The following is a 10,262-nucleotide window of genomic DNA, read 5'->3' as shown; positions in this document are numbered from 1 at the left end:
GTATATAGAAACAAACGTCTTTCCTGCACGTGACTGCGATTTGAAAATGTCACTTTTTGGCACTCTGGAAAAAAATGACATCCTCTTAACACTGCTTATAACCCAATTCTGTTTGTGATATCAAAATTCGTACAACATACACAAAAGTATGTGGACAGCAGTGACTTTCAACATGGCATCATCATAGGATGCCACCAGTTCGTCAAATTTCTGCCCTGCCAGAGCTGCCCCGGTCAACTGTAAGAGCTGTTATTGTGAAGTGGAGACATCTAGGAGCAACAACCGCTCCGCTGCGAAGTGGTAGGTCACACAAGCTCACAGAACGGGACCGTCGAATGCTGAAGCATGTAAGCGTGTACAAAATCGTCTGTCCTCAGTCGCAACACTCACTACCGAGTTCCAAACTGCCTCTGGAAGCAACGTCAGCACAATAACTGTTCGTCGGGAGCTTCATGAAATGGGTTTCCATGGTGGAGCAGCTGCATACAAGTCTAAGATCGCCATGCGCAATGCCAAGCGTCAGCTGGACTGGTGTAAAGCTCTCCCCCATTGGACTATGGAGCTGTGGAAACAAGTTCTCTGGAGTGATGAATCATGCTTCACAATCTGGCAGTCCGACGGACGAATCTGGGTTTGGCGGACGCCAGGAGGACACTACCTGCCCCAATGCATAGTGCCAACTGTAAAGTTTGGTGGAGGAGGAATAATGGTCTGGGGCTGTTTTTCATTGTTTGGGCTCGGCCCCTTAGTTCCAGTGAAGGGGAATCTTAACACTACTGCATAAAATGACATTGTAGACGATTCTGTGCTTCCAACTTTGTGGTAACAATTTGTGGAAGGCCCTTTCCTGTTTCTTGTTTCAGCATGACAATTCCCCCATGCACAAAGCGAGGTCCATACAGAAACGGTTTGTTGAGATCGAAGTGAAAGAAGTTGACTGGCCTGCACAGAGCATTGACCGCAACCCAATCGAACACCTTTGGGATGAATTGGAACACAACAGAGAAACAGAAAAGCCCATAGATGTAGCTAGCTATATGCTCTATTGGGTAAATAAATTAAACAAGCTCCAGTAGGCTAATCTTTTTGAGTGTGAACTGTATGACTGTACTATATCCTATTATAATGTATGATATGGACTGGAATTATGCACAACTTTCAAACCATGATAAATCAGGAAGAAAACATGCAATTCTGGTGCAGCACATGCGGCATACAAAGTTACAGGTATAGGCTTGCGAATTTAATTGGAATTTTGAAATACAAAAGCCCTATTTGTATAATCAGTAATAGGCTGATGCATACAGTATATACCGTTCATAATATTTCCCCTAATGTTATTAGCCTACCTCCTCTTTCTCTCTATTGTTGCTTCATTACTTCCTCGCTTTCAACAGTTAAATGAAATCATTTTCTTTGTCATTATCTTCATCATTCTAATGACATCCTTGAATAATATAGGACTAGAATTAGATGCAAAAGGCTTTCACTTCACTTCACAAAGATTGAATGGTTATGGGTCTGAATAAATAACTGCTATATCCTACTGCCATCGCGCGTTCACTCTTCTTTCAAACACCCCGTGAGTTCTATTGGCTGTTGTATATAACATTCAGTAAACAAGAGCTTGCTTCCCCTCTTCGAATAGTCTATTGGTATAAGCAATTTTAAAAAATAATGTTCAGCAAGCTGTTCTAGTCTAGTTTTTCCTGCATGGGACTCCAAGAGCATGGGACTCCAAGTAATGTTTTTTGACCTCTACGGGATCGGTGTCCCCCCCGCGGGACAGTTAAGCCAACATAGCCTAATCTGTTTAGCATGAGGTTGTAAGTAACAAAAAAATCCCAGGACATAGACATATCTGATATGGGCAGAAAGCTTAAATTCTTGTTAATCTAACTGTATTGTCCAATTTACAGTAGCTATTACAGTGAAATAATACCATGCTGTTATTTGAGGAGAGTGCACAATTATGAACTTGAAAATGTATTTATTAACCAATTAGGCACATTTGGGCAGTCTTGATACAACATTTTGAACAGATATACAATGGTTCATTGGATCAGTCTAAAGCTTTGCACATACACTGCTGCCATTTAGTGGCCAAAATCTAAATGGCACCTGGGCTGGAATAATACATTATGGCCTTCCTCTTGCATTTCAAATATGATTGTACAAAAAAAATAAAAAAATGTTTTCTTTGTATTATCTTTTACAAGATCTAATGTGTCATTTTCTCCTACATTATTAGACTATGCTGCAGCAAATGTAGGCCTACCTGTCACAATGCTGAGATGGGCAGTCTGTCCCCACCCTCATTCTTCATGCAGAGGCCGTAGAGAAGGCAGATTTAGACATCGCATATAGTTTCATAATTTCATTTCATGCCATGCTGTTCACATAAATAATTTATTATAATTTACCGGTTTCTCGCAGTTATTTATCCCGGGAAAAGGTAGTGGTAAATCTTGGTAATCGGGTTCCCGCCATTCAACCCTCGTTTACACAGCGTTTCCAACTGGACATTAAAACCAGTGTTCATTTACGGACAGTGTTGAATATGTGCAAAATGAGAATAGGCTAAATTGCAATGTCCCTTGCCTCCTGTTTTTGCCATTTTAGTATTGTGCATAAGTTGCTAGGCAGAAATGTTAGGCATAAATGCAAAAGATCTTGCCTATGTTTGAGCAGTCTTTCCCAACTCCAGTCCTGGAGTACCCCAGCGTATTGTTTCATCATGGACAATGTGGGCGTCATGACAGCAAAGAAACCCAGCTGTCTCCATGACAACAATAAGGTTAGCTGCTTATTTAATTAACACACTTAATCAAAGTAGGCACAGAAAATATATCCTGTACTTCACACAATATAATAATGAATTTGATACAGTATATTGCCTCTTCTAGTCCTACTCTTTGTCCTCCTGCTTATAAATACAACATTGACTCCTGTGGGGGGCAACTAACTGTCAGTCCACAAACCTGTCTCCTAGGACTGGGAAGTGTGAAAGGGACAGAGGGGAGGAATACACATGCCTCCCCTAGCCTTATTTAGTTTGGAACGTCATGTGGTAGGTCTCGAGCTTCCAGCTGCTTTACTTGGAAATGTCCAAGAATAGAGTGAGAAAAAGAGGAGGATGGGGAGGGGTTTAGGGAAGGGGAGAGAGAGTGAAGAAGAGGCAGGGTGAAGGCATCGGGATCAGCTGGTTCCGTCTGTCAAGGATAGATAAGAAACTTGGAATAGCAGAGGTGATATCAGTGGTCCCAGGAATGGAGGCAGCAGAGGAAGGAGAGAGGAGAGAGGGAGGATAGAGGAGGGGATGTGTTAACTGAGCCCTCTCCTTGGTATGAGGGAAGGAGGAGAAAGATAGACTCCGACTGCTATTTACGAGGTAGGTTGGATGATTAGAAGCCAAACAGACAGGTGTGTTGTTACAATATGGGTAGCTCAAAATCCGTGATGACAGGTCACTGAATCTGCACCTGGTACACAAAGACCTTGTTTTCCTAACCATGTCACACAGTAGTATACTGCATACTTGTGAACCACACTGCACAAGGGAAATGTAAATAAAGACTTCATATGTGGACTTCATCATTTGACATTCACTTTCACACACCGATTAAGACCATTGCCCCAACAGTAGCCCTTTTCTGCAGTCAGATTACCTAGTGGCCTCATGGGTGCAATGTTATTAATATTTTTCCTAATTTCCTAATTGATAAACTTTTTTTTTTTAATTATGGAGAAAATCTGGTGTTTCTGGTGTGTCTATGTCAAGCAGCTTTGTAATATTTTATTGGGATGTGAACTCAAAATGTATGCATTTCAACTCTATATCTGACATGTACAGGTGTCCTGTTTTTTTAAGGCCATAACCATGTGTGTGAGTTGTATACTTTCTGTGTCAAAGTAGATTTGTTTAAGGCTACCAAGAAACACTGTGCGACCCTGATTTTGCACACTGCAGTAAAAGGTTAAGGCACAAAGGCTGTGTTTACAGAGCCACCCTAAGAACCCAATTCTGATTAATCGTTTTTTTCTGTCCACACTCAGTTTTGAATGTGACCCATATCAAATTTGCGCATTCACACTGATGCAATCTCCGAAGTAGGACACAGATGCAATACTCATTTCCTGTCATTGTTCCTTTAAATCTGGGGGTAGTTGTCTTGGTACTGGCAGAACATCGTGGAAAAAGCACAAAAAAAAGCCACAAAAAAAAAGCCATTTGGACTGAGGTCGCATATGGAGCGTCAGAATTGTATCAGGTTTCAGATCCACATATGGATGTGGTATAAATCTGAACTGAAAAGATCAGATTCCATGAGGTTGTTTATTTTTTACACATTAGTGAAATGATAAGATAGGTATCAAATATGCCAAATAATTAGCAAAAGATCTGAACTGGGTTGCCTGTGTTAACGCAGCCAAAGTATTGTTGGACAAACTGTGTGACAAATTGACTAGTGATGATTCCTATTGTAATTTTGAGGCTGTTTAAATATCGAAATGTATTCAGCTAGGGACTCTGTTGTTTCTGTGTCTGTACAAAACCCTCTGACTAAAGCAATGAAGGAGGTTAAATAGAGTGGTTTCATTTACTGTAATATACAATGAGTGTAAAAAAACATGAGGAACACCTGCTCTTTCCATGACATAGACTGACTAGGTGAATCCAGGTGAAAGCTATGATTCCTTATTAAGGTCACTTGTTGAATCCACTTCAATCAGTGTCGATGAAGGGAAGGAGACAGGTTAAAGACAGATTTTTAAGCCTTGGTACATGGAGTGTGTATGTGTGTCATCAAGAGTGAATGGGCAAGACAAAATATTTAAGTGCCTTTGAACAGGGTATGGTAGTAAGTGACAGGCGCACCGGTTTGTGTGTGTCAAGAACTGTCACACTGCTGGGTTCTTCACACACAACAGTTTCCCGTGTGTATCAAGAATAGTCCACCACCCAAAGGGCATTCGGCCAACTTGACACAACTGTGGGAAGCATTGGAGTCAACATGGGCCAGCATCCCTGTGGAACTCTTTCAACACCTTGTAGTCCATGCCCTGGCGATTTGAGTGGGTGCAACTCAATATTAGGACGGTGTTCCTGATGTTTTGTACACTCAGTGTGGGTCTCTGTGGTCGAATCATGTCATGTCACTCTAAGGATATTATGCCTATTTAAGGCATGTGCAAACTGACTTCTCTTTGTAATATGCAGTCATATCAATTGTAAATGAGAACTTGTTCTCAACTTGCCTACCTGGTTAAATAAAGGTGAAATAAATAAAAAAATATACATGTACCTGCCAAAATAAAGTGTCTTAAAAGGGCACTGGGCCGCCAGAACATAGATTCTATAAGTGTCTGGAACTTTATTGGAGGGATACCTTTGGTGTTTTGTTGATGGTGGTGGAAAACAAAGTCTCAGGCACCACTACAGAATCTCCGATAAGTGTTAAAATGGGTTGAGATCTGGTGACTGAGACACACACACCCTTTAAACCCATAATGCTCCTTTGAGACCTCCCTTTCAAAGTCACTGAGATCTCTTCCAGCCATGGTAGCCAAAATAATGGGAAACTGGTCAACCTAAGCATGATGGGATATTAATTGCTTAATTAACTCAGGAACCACACCTGTGTGGAAGCACCTGCTTTCTTTTATATATATATATTATATATATATATATATATATATATATATATATATATATATATATATATATATATATATATATATATTTATTTTTTTTTTTATATATATATTATATTTTTTTTTTAAAGCAATTTTTTTTTTTTTTTTTTTTAAAGCATTTTTTAAAATTTTATTTTAATTTTACCCTTTTTTCTCCCCAATTTCGTGGTATCCAATTGTTAGTAGTTACTATCTTGTCTCATCGCTACAACTCTCGTACGGGCTCGGGAGAGACGAAGGTCGAAAGCCATGCGTCCTCCGAAACACAACCCAACCAAGCCGCACTGCTTCTTAACAGCGCTTCCAACCCAGAAGCCAGCCGCACCAATGTGTCGGAGGAAACACCGTGCACCTGGCGATCTGGTTAGCGTGCACTGCGCACGGCCCGTCACAGGAGTCGCTAGTGCGCGATGAGACAAGGATATCCCTACCGGCCAAACCCTCCCTAACCCGGACGACGCTAGGCCATTTGTGCGTCCCCCCATGGACCTCCCGGTCGCGGCCAGCTGCAACAGAGCCTGGGCTCGAACCCAGAGTCTCTGGTGGCACAGCTAGCAGTGCCCTAGACCATGGAAGCACCTGCTTTCAATATATACATTGTATCCCTCATTTACTCAAGTGTTTCCTTTATTTTGGCAGCTACCTGTACAGTACATTCGGAAAGTATTCAGACCCCTTGACTTTATCCACATTTTGCTATGTTTTTAAATTAAAAAAAATCCTCATCAATCTACACACAATACCCCACAATGACAATTCAAAAACAGGTTTTTAGACATTTTAGCACATGTATTAAAAATAAAAAACAGAAATACCTTACTTACATAAGTATTCAAACCCTTTGATATGAGACTAAAAAATTGAGCTCAGGTGCATCCTGTTTCCATTGATCATCCTTGAGATGTTTCTACAACTTGATTGGAGTCCACCTGTGGTAAATTCAATTGATTGGACATGATTTGGAAAGGCACACACCTGTCTATATAAAGGTCCCACAGTTGAAAGTGCAAGTCAGAGCAAAAACCAAGCTATGAGGTCGAAGGAATTGTCCGTAGACAGGATTGTGTCAAGGCACAGATTTGGGGAAGGGTACCTGAAAATGTCTGCATTGAAGGTCCACAAGAACACAGTGACCTCCATTATTCTTAAATGGAAGAAGTTTGGAACCACCAAGACTCTTCCTAGACTGGCCACCCAGCCTAACTGAGCAATTGGGGGAGAAGGGCCTTGGTCAGGGAGATGCCCAAGAACCCGATGATCACTGACAGAGCTCCAGAGTTCCTCTGTGGAGATGGGAGAACCTTCCAGAAGGTCAACCATCTCTGCAGCACTCCACCAACCAGGCTTTTATGGTAGAGTGGCCAGACGGAAGCCACATTCATCAGATTCTCTGGTCTGATGTAGCCAAGATTTAACTATTTGGCCTGAATGCTAAGTGTCACATCTGGAGGACACCTGGTGAAGTATGGTGGTGGCAGCATCATTCTGTGGGATGTTTTTCAGCGACAGGGACTGGGAGACTAGTCAGGATTCGAGGTAAAGACTAAAGGAGCAAAGTACAGAGAGATCCTTGATGAAAACCTGCTTCAGAGCGCTCATGACCTCAGACTGGGGTGAAGGTTCACCTTCCAACAGGACAACGACCCTAAGCACACAGCCAAGACAACGCAGGAGTGGCTTTGGGACAAATTTCTGAATGTCTTTGGGTGGCCCAGCCAGAGCCTGGACTTGAACCCGATTGAACATCTCTGGAGAGACCTGAAAATAGCTGTGCAATGATGCTCCCCATCCAACCTGACAGAGCTTGAGAGGATCTGCAGAGAATGGGAGAAACTCCCCAAATACAGGTGTGCCAAGCGTGTAGCGTCATACCCAAGAAGATTCCAGGCTGTAATCGCTGCCAAAGGTGCTTCAACAAAGTACTGAGTAAAGGGTCTGAATACTTATGTAAATTTGATATTTGAGTTTTATTTTAATACAATTTATAAAAATATTTTTTTGCTTTGTCATTGTGGGGTATTGTGTGTAGATTGAGAGGGGTAAAAACAATGTAACCCACTTTAGAATAAGGCTGTAACGTAACAAAATTAGGAAAAAGTCAAGGGGTCTGAATACTTTCCCGAATGCACTGTATATTTCAGCGTTTCCCAAAGGGTTGCACGTTTTGGTTTTTGCCCTAGCACTACACAGCTGATTGAAATAATGAATATTGAATATATCATATTCAAGTTGGATTATTTGAATCAGCTGTTTAGTGCTAGGGCAACAACCAAAATGTGCACCCCTGGGGTAGCCAGAAGCAAGTTTTTTTTTACGCCAAACCCACCACTGGTGTGAGTGGCCAGAGCTTTATTTTCATGTCATCTGACCATAGCTCTGCCTGGAGTTTGATAAACGGCATTGGCACTTGGATTGGAACTGGTGCTATGGTCAGATTACATGAAAAATGTTGCTCTTTGGTCAAGCACACTAGTGGTGGGTTTGGCATTGAAAAACAGAAACATATACAGAAAAGTATCTCATACCTACAGTATAATATGGTGGTGGATCTTTGATGTTATGGGGATATTTGACTTGGTCCACTGGTCCTGGGGCCCTTGCCCTCAATGGCTTCATGAACTTGACCAAGTACCAGGTCATTTTTGCCAAAAACCTGGTTGCCTCTGCTAGGAGGCTGACACTTGGCCGCCCTTGGGTCTTCCAGCAAGGCAAATAACCCCAAGTACTAATCAAAATCAACAAATAAATGGTTAATTGACCACAAAATCCACATTTAACAATGGCCATATCAGTCCTGGACTTGAACTCCATTGAAAACCTGTGGTTTGAATTGAAGAGGGAAGTCTCTGGGTAGGCAGAGGTTAATAATCCAGGGCGGTGTGACAAGGTACAGAACGGCAGGCAGGGTCAGGGCAGGCAGAATAGTTAAAACCGGGAAAACTAGAAAACAGGAACTGTAGAAAAAGACAGGAGCAAAGGGAAAACAGCTGGTAGGCTTGACGGACAAAACGAACTGGCAACAGACAGAGCACAAATGTATAAATACACTGGGGATAATGGGGAAGATGGGCAACACCTGGAGGGGGGTGGAGACAAGCACAAAGACAGGGGAAACAGATAAGGGTGTGACGCTCTCAGATTTAAGTTTGGGCTAAAGTACTTATTTTAAATTATTAGATTTGGTCTGGAATTTGATTGTTGCAGTTTGTGCTCTCTCTGTGTTGCGCTTTCATTTGCACTGCAGAATGTTTCAGTGTAGGATGAGTAGTATCATATCCTCACCATCAAAAGGTTTTCCTTTAGTTATGTGTTTATCTGATCATTAACTTAATAACTACATAATTGTACATATTGTTTTTGAATGAATGATAATTTGGTAGTGGTTCCTAAGTCCTGGTCTTTGTCACTGTACGGCTGTGTTTACACAGGCAGCCCAATTCTGATCTGCTGTCCAGTTATTGGCAAAAGAGCTGATCTGAATGGTAAAAAGTTTTTTTTAAAATCAGAATTGGGCTACCTGAGTAAAGGCAGCCTAAGTTACATGTAATCAATGACATATCGACTTGATAGGTGGATCTGATTTGTTTTTCACTTCACACTGTGAATTTGTGTTTCTATTTGACAGTATGCTCTGTTTACTGTAATCATCTAAATATACTGTGATAGATGCCTGTTAGTATGTGTGTGTTTGTATCTTTGTGCACTGGAGTCCATGTGAGTTATTTGTAATAAATACATCACATAAGCAGAGGGTGGTACGCTCAGCCGAACGCACCATTAGATGCACACAGCCTGCCCTCCAGGCAGTGCCGATTTTAGCATGTAAATCTTGGTGGGGCAAAACAAATAAAAAAGTGGGATGCATGCCAGCAAAGCCACTACACAACACAACACTAATACATTAATTGCACTATAACGGTGACAAACAGTGCCCACAAACTGTTAGGGCCTACATAAAGCTGTCCAAACAGCGGTACAAACATCTTACCACTGCTACACCTGGGTATCAGCGGAGCCTTGTCTGGCAGAGAAACAGTTCATTCAGGCTCATTTACTGCATTTAAAAAAAACATAGCTGGTATGGCTGACTTGCTTAAACAAATGTGGTTTCTATATCAATTGAGATGTACAAAATTGGCATAAGGAGACGACAAGTGGATAAGAGGCAACCCGGAATTTCGATTAAGACAATAATGAGCGAGCTAGGACGGACGTAGTCAATATAACTCTATTTTCAGCACTTTTGAAATGTAAAGCTACAGAATTCAGAACATGGGCCATTACAGTTTCTCCTTGTACACCAAGTCAGAACCGTAGGATAAATAAAGGGTGCTTATAAGCAGACAATGAAAGATCTTACAATATTCGATGATTACATTTCTCAAAAACAGGTTATAGGCTACATGTGTACCACCAAGTCAGAACAGTTGGCTAAATTAAGAGAAATAAATAGAGCAAATTATTAGGGTGAGGCACATGGGCTATTAACATCTTACTACACAACATACAATTAGTATTACTTTCTTAGCTACAGTATACATATCTCCCTGGAATTTTACATAATT

The sequence above is a fragment of the Oncorhynchus tshawytscha genome, linkage group LG16 (genome assembly GCF_018296145.1).
Source record: "Oncorhynchus tshawytscha isolate Ot180627B linkage group LG16, Otsh_v2.0, whole genome shotgun sequence".
In the NCBI taxonomy this organism is placed as follows: Eukaryota; Metazoa; Chordata; class Actinopteri; order Salmoniformes; family Salmonidae; genus Oncorhynchus; species Oncorhynchus tshawytscha.
Note: the sequence above shows the minus strand (reverse complement) of the source record.